This window comes from Berghia stephanieae, chromosome 2 (assembly GCF_034508935.2).
Source record: "Berghia stephanieae isolate SIO BIC M18660-M18661 chromosome 2, UCSD_Bste_1.3, whole genome shotgun sequence".
Taxonomy (NCBI): Eukaryota; Metazoa; Mollusca; class Gastropoda; order Nudibranchia; family Aeolidiidae; genus Berghia; species Berghia stephanieae.
Genome location: NC_088361.1, coordinates 116,449,522 through 116,462,625, shown reverse-complemented (window position 1 = coordinate 116,462,625; position 13,104 = coordinate 116,449,522). Strand labels below are relative to the sequence as shown.

Here is a 13,104-nt window from a genome sequence, read left to right as displayed (position 1 = left end):
TAACTAGGGCAAGTTGTGAGAGACAAAGGAATCAATTGATTTCTATCAATTCCATTATCACGCTCTTTGTTCTTAATGACTGCATACTATTTCGATTCTGGTCGAGGAAAACTTTATGTTAGAATAGTAATCACTTAAATGTATGGATATCGAAAGGGAGAGTTGATAGATGCGGGGATATGAGAGATAATGAGAGAGAGATAGTGTGTGTGTGTGTGTGTGTGTGTGTGTGTGTGTGTGTGTAAGTGAGAGAGGTTGAGAGAGGGAGGAGAGAGAGAGAGAGAGAGAGAGAGAGAGAGATCATCCTCCTCCTACTACTACCAGGAGGAGGAAGAGAGTCTCTCCTTCCCCTCCCCCCTTCTCTCTCTCTCTCTCTCTCTCTCTCTCTCTCTCTCTCTCTCTCTCTCTCATCATCTCAGCAGTTCAGTCAGCAGTAGTCAGCAGCAGCTAGTAGTAGTAGTAGTGTAGTAGTAGTAGTAGTAGTAGTAGTAGTAGTAGTAGTAGTAGTAGTAGTAGTAGTAGTAGTAGTAGTAGTAGTAGTAGTAGTAATATGTTGTTTCTACTACTACTGATACTACGACCATCGCCTATATCGATCCCAAACTCTTCTCAAAACAAATACAACAGCATCCCTTCCCCCACGACCCATATCCAAGAATATTTAATTTCACATCAGTCAATAGGACAGACATTTTCACCCCCGCCCAACCCACGCACATTTTTTTTTCTTTTCTTTTCTCAACCACAAAATGCAATGGTCAAAAGATAGAGGCAGAATATTGATTGAAGCTATCATCGACTTGGATGGATGTGTGAGTGCGCACGCACTAAGAACGCACAAGTTCCATAACCTCGTTGGGAGAGAGATGTGGACTTGCTTGAGAAAATAATGAAAAAAATGATGTCCTGTGCCGATATGCGGTTCCCTTCTTCCGATCCACAAGGCCCAATGGAAATGACGAAAATGTAGGCGAGGAGGGCGAAGCATTTATTAGAGACGTCTTTATTCAATTGATTTCCCCATCTCTCTATTGGTCCTCGTATCAATTGAAAACCTTCACGGAATTTAATGTCGTATCTGGCATCTGGCTAATTTATCAAGTGTCTAATTACCTTTATCAAGTATTTGGGGGGTTTCGGAAGAGAGAATTGAAAAAAAAACACCAATATTTCCCTTATGTAAAAGAAAAATTAAAAAAAAAAAAAACATCTATATATATATATATATATATATATATATATATTATATATATATATATATATATATATATATTTATATATATATATATATATATATATTATATATATATATATATAATAGACTAGGACTCAAAATTTCGTCAAGCGCCCGATTCTACAATCAAAAACTTCACCGATAGTTTTTCAGGATCAAATAATAATTAACCAAAATTATAACTCTATCCCCATTATTTTCAAAAAACGACTGTTACCCATTTCGTACATAGACGCCACATATCTGTATTGATGATGCTTTGAGTTTAGGTAAAATACTCAAAACAGCAGCCAGCAGGAAATAACATACCAAAACACAAAACTATTTGTAACCTTAAACGTTTATAGTCTGATAATAGAATTTAGTGACAACTAATCATTATGACTGTCTAAAAACAATTACAAAGAGCTGAGTGAAGTCAACTTCGTTCCTTCTATTCACATGGCCTCGAAAAAATTGATGGAATGGAATTTTGGTTCCATGAGGTATGCTGGAAGTGCAATTATTTTGATTAGCAGTCCCAATACTGAACCTGTTGTGGTCCCAATACTGAACATGTAGAAAGAGACTTGACACCCGTTAGGCGCTAATCTATTTGTTTTTTTTTAATTTAAAATAAGTTGTTACTGACCAGGTACTCAATCGACACCTGATTGTGGAGATCCTTTTCCAGACCTGCCTAGTACTACGAAAAATTCGTAGAATTACGAATTTTTGGCTCCAGATGGAGAACTGCACAGACGGTTTTGATTCAATAAATACTTGAACAAGTAGAAGACTGGTTACTAAGAAACCGTAATTAGGACTGGAGTAAATTTTTATTATACTGAGGGCAAATAATAGATTTGTAATGCTTTTTATTGTGCCATTTTCATTTTCCCCCTTGGAAACTACGAATTCTTGACATCTCAAGTAGGCAGAGGCGGAATATTGCGATCCAGTGTGGGGTAGAAGCAAGGTTGAGAAGGTAGGTGCTAAACTTCGCAAGTCCATGCACATAGTGTCGGGAACGCTGGCAACAACGCCTAGAGAATGAGGCCCGATAACGGCAGAAATACGTACGTAACTTTCCTGACTTCGGACAAAGCTGCATATACGAGATGGAAGTCGGCGTGGACGAATTTCATCCCTCGAGGGGGCGGGGACAACAACAGGCTTTTCCATCAGCAAGAGGAGACATTGGGTGGCAGCCAGAAGTCCTAGGTGGCAGCCAATCGACTTCGGTCGAGAACCTACTTTTAAAAGCACGCTCATTACATCAGTGGGGACTGCCACCTGTCCAACATGTACCCGTTGTGGTAACGAGCCCGAAAACGCAGACCATCTAGTTGAACCAGTGACTTCTTATATAGTAGACAATGAGTTGAACGGTTCGTTTGACGAATCTTCCGGGCGGATTTGCGAAGGTGCTCGAGTGTGGTACGGAATTTGCAGATTGGGTCGCTCGTCATAACATAGTGGTGTGAGCACCATTAGAAGCTGTTGCAGCTCTGCTTTTCTAAGGATTCTGCGCCACCCAAAGCGGAACTCGAACCAGGGATATATCGGACCGAAAGCAAGTGTCATATATCCTGAAACCACAAAGCCTTGGATGGACAATGAATCAGTATGGGAAGATGTGTGTTACACATATTGGCCAATGTAAATGTAAGTACATAATACAAACCACAAATAGCTGCAATAAGCCGGTTTGTTGACCACTGGACCAGTCCCCAATCCAGACTTGTACATTCATACTCTAACGTATAAATGGAGAGGGTGGAAGGGAGGAGGAGGAGGAGGAGGCAGTGATACAGGTCATCTACCATGACGTCAGCACATGTAGGTGAGAGTGGGAGATGGTTGACTGACTGGCCAATGTCAAGGCCGTCTCTCTCTCTCTCTCTCTCTCTCTCTCTCTCTCTCTCTCTCTCTCTCTCTGTGTGTGTGTGTGTGTGTGTGTGTGTGTATGTATGTGTGTGTATGGATATCTCTCTCTCTCTCTCTCTCTCTCTCTCTCTCTCTCTCTCTCTCTCTCTCTCTCTCTCTCTCTCTCTCTCTTGCTCTCTCATAAATTGTGTGTGTATTAATGTGTGTCTCCAATGTGTGATTTAATTATCTATGACTCATGCGATTAAGGGGGAAATAAATGGACGTCATTGAATATCTAAAATCCAGCTTTACATTGTATATCTTTTCATTGAGCGAGGTGATAACACGTGTGTGTGTGTGTGTGCGCGCGCGCGCGCGCGCCTACTCCCGCCCCTATGTATGTGTCCATGGGAGAATGCGTGTGTGTCAGGACAAAACAGTTACGCTCATTCCTGTATCCTTACTCATTACTCACCGTAAACAGAACATCGATACATTGTATATTTAACACATGCCCTGATACATCAATCATTATTGCTATAACACAATAACAGTATAGATAACAATACAAATACACATATCAATCTATCGGTAACGAATAAGCCTACGTGTATGTATCTATGCCAGGCATCGACATCTGTTTCAGCCGACCCGTGATGGGTGCCCTGATTATTGTCGTTATTAATTATTTTTTGTTGAGCTTTATATAGCGCAATATCCACTAAATGTGCTCAAAGCGCTTTACAAGGTTATTAGAACATACACGTGGTTGTGAGTAAATGCAGTTAAGGTAACACAAAAAAAAAAAAGAAAAAAAAAAGAAAAAAGCAACAAAAATAAAACCAAAAAAAAAAAAAAAAAAAGAAAAGAAAAGAAAAAAAAAAATGAAATAGCGCCCATCGAAGTGAGAATTGAAGAATGTGATAATGTAGAATTATTATTTAAAACATCTTTAAACTTTTCTTTTTAATATGCAACATTGTATCATTATAGTACTTATTAAACAAAATAAAATGTTTGTAATAAAATCACCATACAAAGTTGAGTGCGCCTTAAACAATTTATATCAAATTGGTCAACAATAAGGAGGAGGAGGAGGAGAGGAGGAGGAGGAGGAGAGGAGGGAGGAAGAGGAGAGGAGAAGAGAGAGAAAAGAGAGAAGAAGAAGAAGAAGAAGAAGAAGAAGAAGAAGAAGAAGAAGAGAAGAGAAGAAGAAGAAGAAGAAGAAGAAGAAGAAGAAGAAGAAGAGAAGAAGAAGAGAAGAAAAAGAAGAAGAAGAAGAAGAAGAAGAAGAAGAAGAAGAAGAAGAAGAAGAAGAAGAAGAAGAAGAAGAAGAAGAAGAAGAAGAAGAAGAAGAAGAAGAAGAAGAAGAAACAGGATATGACGCTAGTTGCATTCTACACAATATAACATCATGATGCAGAAAAAAAAGAAAGAAAGAAAGAAAGAAAGAAAGAAAAGAAGAGATAATAACAAACCTCTGGATGAGGAATGGCGGTTTGATATCCAGGAGGAATGTCTGAGTCTTGAGACGGGGAGAAGGGGAAAGACGGACCTTGGGATTGACAAGGCATGGGTCGATTTTGGCAAAGCGTTGAAGGACACAGACTGGTAAGGTCAGATAATCAATCGGATTTCGAACTCAATGCCGCCGGTAAAACGTTTGATGCTTTAATGTTCCATCATCGATTGGTAAATACACCATGGTTATCGACAACTACCATAATTTGTCAAATGACTTGAAACATTAATTTGAGAAAACGAAAATTCGGTCACGTTCAAAAACAAATTGATGTGTAATTCTAACGTCACCTATGCTCTCTAAAATGATGAATAGCTAACCTCAAAACAAAATAAATGATGATGATGATGATGATGATGATGATGATGATGATGATGATGACGACGATGATGATGATAATAATGATAATAATAATAATAATAATAATAATAATAATAATAATAATAATAATAATAATAATAATATATATAATAATAATAATAATAATAATAATAATAATAATAATAATAATAATAATAATATAATAATAATAATAATAATAACAATAACAATAATAACAATAATAAATAAATAAATAAATAAATAAATAAATCTTTTTTTAAATTAAAAATAAAGTAATATGAATAATGATAATAATAATTGATGTACAATGCTCACCTCTCAAACGCTCTCTAAAATTAAAAAATAATTTTACCTAATTTTATATTATTTTTAAATAGAATTTGTGTTGGTTGGATTCCCCTTTCAGCAACATGAACTGATTTTGATTTGTACACAAGGTTCCTATTTAAATTCTATTATGTTCAAAGACTAATTGGTCTTTTAGCCCTGATTTTTATTTCATTTTTATTATTAAATTAAATAATCAATAGAAAATAAACAGGTCTTAAAAATAAAAAATTGGAAAGTAAAAAAAAGATAATCCTATATCTTATAAAATGTATCTCAGAATAGCCTGGTTCGCCTATTCGTGATTTAAAGCATGAAAAAAAAAAAGTGTATAAAAAGTAAAACGAAAACAGAGACGACAAGCCGCGGGGTTTTATTTTATCTTTTGGCGGTGACAAATAAATAGCATGTGATGTTCTGACGTCATCATAATGTAATGTTGGCCATTGAGTGCAAATAGCTGATACTGATATGAGCACACGAGTTTACTATATAGACCAGAAATAGGAGAGAACAAGAGACACAACGATATTCCATGGGTTCAATCCATCAATCTCACTATAAAAGGTCATAAAAAAGTACATAATATGACACGTTGGGATTCCATTATAATGTCAAAACACGAGTAACAAGGCTTGATGCACAAATGATTACCTGGCTATAGGCAGTGATGGGACGGTTCCGACAAAAAAAAAAAGATACCAAACAGGGGGTTTCTATTGTGCGAGATGGAAATTAGGTTCTGAGAAGGAAAATTGAAGGGGATTGAGATAAATTTAATACTTTATTAAATACATTGAACAGCACAGCCCCAATGTGAATGCTCTCTGGATAAAAAAAAGTACAGTACTCGTATGGCCTGTCAACTTGAAAATGTAAAAAATTGTAATTCTTAGGAGATAAAAATTGCATATAGTCGCTTTTAAAATCAAAAATTTACCCTTACAATGATTAAATAACATTTCAAATTCCTTAAAATTATGAAGTCTGGCATCAACTTTCATTTTCAATAAGTTTTAATTAATGACTATGTGGTCTAGCGGTATGGCATTCGCTTTCGGGTAGGAAGGTCCTAGGTTCAAGCCCCGCTCGGTGCATAGTTGAGTCCTTGGAAAAAGCCTTTTACTCACATTCTCTCACCGCACTCATGTGTAAAACGAGTACCTGGCCGTCAGCTGTGTTGTCTCTGAGGGGGGGGGGGGTAATATCGCCGGTATGTCTCGATCTATTAGTTATGAGTAGCTGTTGGTCAGGAAACCTTCGTAAAAAGAGCTTTAAGTTTATATTCGCCAATAAAAAAGCTCAATTTTAATTATAATTCTTTTATTGGCGGGGGGGGGGGGGGGGGGGGGGGTAAGAGATGTTCATGAAGTTCTGAAACTTGAGCCAAAATTTCGTAATTCTATGAATTTTTCGTTATAGTGGGCAGGTCTGATCTAGGCTATCGTGATTCGGTTCTATGTCGGATCTACTTTGGAGCCAGTAACTTGTCACTCGCATTCTGCTAAGTGCACAGAGGTCGCGGTGAAAAAAAAATGACCTTTCGTTCACTTTTGCCGAGTCTGTAAAAGTCAAACCTTTTACCAATTCATCCAACGAGCTACAAACAAATAACGATAAGTATTGGACTGTAAGCTTCAATTTATTAAACGAAGACATGTACTGTGGTAAGAGATGTTCATGAAGTTCTGAAACTTGAGCCAAAATTTCGTAATTCTATGAATTTTTCGTTATAGTGGGCAGGTCTGATCTAGGCTATCGTGATTCGGTTCTATGTCGGATCTACTTTGGAGCCAGTAACTTGTCACTCGCATTCTGCTAAGTGAACAGAGGTCGCGGTGAAAAAAAAATGACCTTTCGTTCACTTTTGCCTAGTCTGTAAAAGTCAAACCTTTTACCAATTCATCCAACGAGCTACAAACAAATAACGATAAGTATTGGACTGTAAGCTTCAATTTATTAAACGAAGACATGTACTGTGGACGTTTCGGATTTCCCCTTTAGCAACAAAAAAAAACGTCTAAGTGTTTGATCCAGAACGTTCACAGTATCTGTCTTCGTTTAATAATTTGAAGCATACATTTCAATACTTAACGTTATTTTTTTTTCCTTTAAGCTCCAAGCAGCAACATTTTCATTTTCCAGTGAGCTACATGAAAGTGCATATTAAACTAAGTACGTGTATTTAATTCCTGACTGAGAGCAGACACACAATAATAATTACTTATTATTGTTAGTTTAAGCTGAGCAATGACTATCTATTGGTTTGTAACGATGACATGACACGGAACTTTACTACTATATTATTATATCATATACTAATTTGGGACAAGAACGACCGATATCGATGAGTCAACAGGTGGGGACGATATGAATAATAAATAAATACAGTACGACAAGAACAGATCACACTGACTGGTACAGTGGCAGTTACAACGAGGGGGTGTGTAAAAAGTACCATAAAATGCATGAATCGTTCGGATGGTTGCAGTCGTAGTAATCGGGCTGGTAAGTAAGGTTTGTTGTCGTCGTAGCAGTATGAGTCAAATGGATGAGACGGGAGAGGTGATGACCCAAGCAGGGTTAGGGTTGATCGATAAAGGGGTCGATGAAGGAGATAGGTACGTACGCTGGATCAACTTCAATAGCCTAGGGGGCTTTGGGTGGTGTACGGATGGAGTGGGGATTGAGGATGCATGGAGAAACTTATTTAACGAAGGTATTTTGTAGTGAGTTGTTGGTTGCGTAAAGTGTATTTATTGAGCACGCGGGCAAGAGGGCTGGAAGGCTGAATCAACACTTAGACGGTCAATCATAGTGACACAACTAATGTAAAACGGTGGTTATAAGTTGTCTGGCTGTCAAACTTGAACTTTGAGCTTTGAACAGAGTGATTCGGTGACAGACCGTTGGATGGTGAGTGCATAGACTGCTTCTTTGGTAAAGCAATTTAAAAAAAGAAAAAAAAAAACATTATCTCGAACAGTAAGTCCAAAAATGATTGATTTAAATTGTCAGTTCTGGGTTGATTTTTTTAATCTGTGCCCCCCCCCCCCTCCTCTCTCTCTCTCTCTCTCTCTCTCTCTCTCTCTCTCTCTCTCTCTCTCTCTCTCTCTCTCTCTCTCTCTCTGTGTGTGTGTGTGTGTGTTGAATATGTGTACTCTCTCTCTCTCTCTCTCTCTCTCTCTCTCTCTCTCGCTCTGTGTGTGTGTGTGTGTGTGTGTGTGTGTGTGTGTGTGTGTATGCTCGTGCGAGCGTTTACGTGAATGAGAGGAGATAATTTTTTTAGATATACTCAAGAATTCTGATAAAGACAACAGAGCCGATAAGTGTGAGAGTTTTATTTTTTTTTTTTTGGTTTTCTTTTTTGTCTGTAAGGAATGTGGTGTCAAGGTAATGTCAAGGACCATGTGTTATCATTCAGTCATAGAATGTGCCAAACAGTAATATCATTTGAAGAAAAGGAGGAAAAAAAACAACTTTTATTCTCTGATTATGCATGATAAAACGATTCGTAACATTCTTTTATCATGTTATCATATCTTCGATAGTAGAGAGTAATGTAGGGTAAGTTTCTTTGGGTTTTTTTTTTTTAAACGTTCCTTGAGCCATGACGTTGCATTTAATAAGTTCACGAGTAAATTAATACATGTATACTCGTATTGTTCCTGTGAACAGGGATTTTTAATAACATGACGGTAAGACCTCAGATTAAGTGACTCTCTCTCTCTCTCTATATATATATATATATATATATATTATATATATATATATATATATATGAGCCAAGGTCAAAAGGTGCCCGCCTGATACCAGTGTTAACAACATTTGATTTTTACTTAATTATGGGCTGTTTTCATTGGGTTAATGCTTGTAATCAATTGATAATATGAAGAAGAGATAAAATGAGATAGCTCAACATACTCTGTTCAACAGAATATGAAATAAACAACTTGAAAGTGAAATCTGAATGCTGTTTGGCATGTGCTTAAAACGAGGTTAACGCATCACCTTTTTAGAAATCATGTAGAAATTAAATGTGATGTTTTAGCTCACGTGATTGAAGTTTGACTAATAGTATAAAGTCAAAATTTACTTTTAAACGCAATTGCAGTATATTACATATCTGATAAGTTTCATATAGAGTTCTTAAAAAGTTGGTGTTGCTTGTGACCTTTGGTGTCATCAAACACAGCACAATACTAAGACTCGACACGAAACTTTAAATCTCATGTTTAAGGTTTATAAAATGTTTTATTATGAGAAAAGGCATAGATTTACTATCTGAACTCAAATCTTGGAGTAAATGTATACTGTTGTGCCGATATTGAAGTTTATTGGTTTTGGTGTCATTTGTCACAAGCAACACGGCATGCGTGAACACGTGGAAGTTTGTTTCGTTAAATGGCGATTCGCAATTTTGATCAACCCTTCTTACCAGTCTTTGAAGTGCAGCACTTTCATTTGCCTTTCCAGCGTGGCTCCAGGCAGAAAAGGTAAGTTGAACTTTGGTGTCATCGCTATTTTACATTGTCACAAGCAACACTTGATATTGGATATTATTAAGTGCCACCAAAAAATTATGTTTTCAGCTGTTATTCTATTTACAAATATGATATTATGACATCTCACATAAAACTGTGATTTTGACACAGTTAATTATTTCCTTGTAATTCTAATTTTTTATGTTTCAGGGTTGTATCAATCAAGGAAAAGACAAAACTCAAGCTTTTGACGAATCCAGATAAAAGAAGGGTTGTCAAGAAATTTGATTTGATTTACTATTAACACACTAAATTACTACAAACTAGCAGATTTGAGCAGTAGGGTGGATGTTACCGTATGGTTACATGAATTCATTACCATGGCTGATATTTATCTAGTGTTTGTGTGACTTCTGGTACTTTTTGTGACCATTGGTGTCATTGGTTAAAATGTCACAGGTGACACTTAAGTTTGAAGTTTCTAATGTATTTCTGTTTTCATGTTCTTCAAAACTTGAAATGTCATTGAATTACATTTAACAGGCTATATTACATGTGTTCAGTTGCTATTCTTGATTTATTGAGGCAAAATTGCGTTCTAGTGCCGATTTTGACCAAAGTAATAGCAACAATGGTATTACTAATTTCTAAGTATATTTCCAATTTGAAAGTATTTAGTTTCTTAAAGTATTATTGAATTTCATTTTAGAGTAGGTTATTGTGATTTTTTTACTGAAAATATTGATATATTATGGAATAAAGTGTGATTTGGTGTTGCTTGTGACATAAGTAATGGTGTCACCGGTCGTATGTCACAAGTCACATTCAGATTCTCTATTTTCCATGTATATTTCTATTTTTGAAGTCTTTGGTTTCTGAAATATTATTAAATTCCATATTTATCTGTGGTTATTACACTGGTTTGACCGAAATTAATGATATATTGTCGAAATTGCAATTTGGTATTGCTTGTGACATAAGTAATGGTGTCATCGGTCTAATGTCACAAGTGACACAATGTCGCTAAATAAGATATGCTTTGGTCACATTATTTCCCAACATTTTATTCCAAAAGTTTCTGAACATTGCTGGTAATAAGCATATGCAATATTGTTGTTGTTGTTAATGTACAAACATTTTTATGAAATAATATATTTGCATTCTATGTTGCTTGTGACCGATGACACCAAAAAGCAACATTTTCTCCAATAGTTGGTAATATCATTGTACTATGATTGTTGTTGATTGTGTCTTTTTGTCTATAACTTACTAAATAAAGTTTGATACTCAACAAAAATCATTTGGTTATTGAGTTTTTTGTCTCATTTTGGTGTCACCGGTCACAGGTGACACCAGCAACCTATAGGTATTGTTGACGATATTATGCTGCGGTAGACCTTAAAGTTATCTAAGGGGCCTTTCATTCATGAAGTACAGGGTTTTTGCTACACATATAGAAACATGAATGGACTATTATGTCACTTTTATTTTGAGAAAAAAAAATTGGCACCTTTTGACCTTGGCTCATATATATATATATATATATATATATATATATATATATATATATATATATATATATATATATATATATATATATATATATATATATATATATATATATATATATATATATATATATATATATATATATGTGTGTGTGTGTGTCCGTGTACATGAACCTAATCCAGATTAATGACGCTCAATAATCAACCCCCCTACCCACACACACACACACACTTCTTTCAACTTTAAAATAGACAGGGGCGTCTAAAGTTTAAACAGGTTTGTTTGTTGTAGCGTACGGGATTTCGTGATGGACGTCAGAAAGATTACTCAAGGGCATGATCGACGTCATAAAGATACGAAGTGCCGATATACACGAAGAAGAACAAGGAGGATAAGACGAGGCAGGAGAAGAAGAAGGGAAGAAGAAGAAGAAGAAGAAGAAGAAGAAGAAGAAGAAGAAGAAGAAGAGAAGAAGAAGAAGAAGAAGAAGAAGAAGAAGAAGAGGAGGAGGAGGAGGAAGAAGAAGAGGAGGAGGAGGCGGGGGAGGATATTGAAGAACAATCACATTCATGGTGAATAAATCAAAAGTATTCAATGCTAGAGATATAAAACCTCACCCCACCCCACCTCTCTCTCTCTCTCTCTCTCTCTCTCTCTCTCTCTCTCTCTCACACACACACACACACACACACACACACACACACACAAACACATACATCGCCACTGTCATAAATGGGGGCGTAACGAACTGAGAGCTTGCGTAATTTAGACGGTCGAAAAACAATACAAGGTTAACACAACCCCATTGGCTTTCAGACCTCAGTAGACAACGATGGTGTCAGTTTTAAGAAAAGGAAAACAAGGTCGGATGAAGACAAAGTATAGTAGGTTTGACAATAAATTCCCAACAGAAAAGCGGGTTTCAGCTACAATGTCAAAGCAAATCACTGACAAATACATACATTGTTTTAAAAATCACTCCTCTAAAAAATTATAAATTAATTTTTTTTTAAAGGCCCATGGTTTCAAAATAGCGTTATGCCGAAACCTAGGTGCTCAGATTAGCAAGTCTGATAACCGAGGGCAATAATGGGTTTCACTTGTAACTATGTTGCTTTGTTTGAGAGTATTTCCATTGCAACAAATTAATGAACCCGTAACAATTTGGGACATCAGACCTGCGAATAAATCGGTTTAGACGCAAGGAATGAATTGGATTTATAGCAAATCGTTTGAGACTTGAATTTAGTTTTTCTCTTAATCAGGAGACTGAATGTATATATTGTTAAACCGACACACAAACATCAACAACAACAAAATCACAGTTCTGGCCATTTTAATTTCCTATTTCCTACCATTGCTAGCTCAAGACTTTTTGTTTCTTTCTTTTCTTTTTTTTTTTTTAAATACGCCTTTGACGGTTAATACTTTCCTTCTTATCAGATCACTAAACAGAAATTTCCGACAGTGGATACCAGAATTATTTTTTTGGGAAAAAAAAAAGTACAAAATTTGGTCGCGGAATTATAGGAACTAATGCCAGGGCCCATGTTTAGGCACTGTAATCAAATGAAACCTCCAACATGATAAGACAAGCTAAGTGACAAAGGTGTCAAAAGACCAGTCTGCAAGAGACTGCTACGTACGTTGAAATACTAGTCAAAACGAGCGATTGTTCTTAAAAGCGCAAAGAGGGATGCACCTAATCACCCAGACAAGTAATGTCACCAAACCAAATCCATTGGGGAATGATTTTCCTAATTCTAGTGACCTCGGATATTAGACTGCATTCATATTCATAATGAAGAGTTGTGAAGGATTTTTTTTTGTTTTGT

The 13,104-nt window shown here is 36.2% G+C and overlaps 1 protein-coding gene across 6 annotated transcripts in view; it reads right to left on the bottom strand.

The window, feature by feature from the left end:
• Positions 1 to 13,104, bottom strand: part of LOC144966340 (FERM domain-containing protein 5-like) — a 67,534-nt gene that overhangs the window by 36,942 nt on the left and 17,488 nt on the right. The window lies entirely within an intron of this gene.